This window comes from Sinocyclocheilus rhinocerous, unplaced genomic scaffold (genome assembly GCF_001515625.1).
Source record: "Sinocyclocheilus rhinocerous isolate Xijiao unplaced genomic scaffold, SAMN03320098_v1.1 scaffold1316, whole genome shotgun sequence".
NCBI classification, from domain to species: Eukaryota; Metazoa; Chordata; class Actinopteri; order Cypriniformes; family Cyprinidae; genus Sinocyclocheilus; species Sinocyclocheilus rhinocerous.
Genome location: NW_015646346.1, coordinates 83941 through 84350, shown reverse-complemented (window position 1 = coordinate 84350; position 410 = coordinate 83941). Strand labels below are relative to the sequence as shown.

General features: G+C 38.3%; 1 protein-coding gene across 2 annotated transcripts in view; it reads right to left on the bottom strand.

The window, feature by feature from the left end:
• The window catches only part of LOC107707342 (uncharacterized), an 8966-nt gene that overhangs the window by 8187 nt on the left and 369 nt on the right, over nt 1-410 (bottom strand). The window lies entirely within an intron of this gene.

Sequence of the window (410 nt, the reverse complement as noted above, 5' to 3'; positions counted from 1 at the left end):
ATAATCAAACAAACCTACCTGTGACTTTCTAATGATCCTGAAGACATTGATTAGCAAGCTCAGGTGTATTTGATTAGGGTTAGAGCTAAACTCTACAGGAAAGCCATATTTGAGGATCCCTGGGTTAGAGAGTCAGACTTGTAATCTGAAAGAATATATATATACCATGAACTCAGATGTTCAGGCGCGATCATGACATCTGTGGCAAAGACTAAGCAGACCACAAACCAAATCTGACCCAGTTACAACTATAACACTGTTACAAGTTTAAAACACCCCTGACCTGTGACTCTTCTTTAACTGTTTCATACATCAGTTTTGATGGATTGATTGATTCAGTACTTTAATCGCAAAGCAGTTTTATATAGACAGGAAGTCAGACTGTGAGGTTCATAACAGCAGGACAGAAA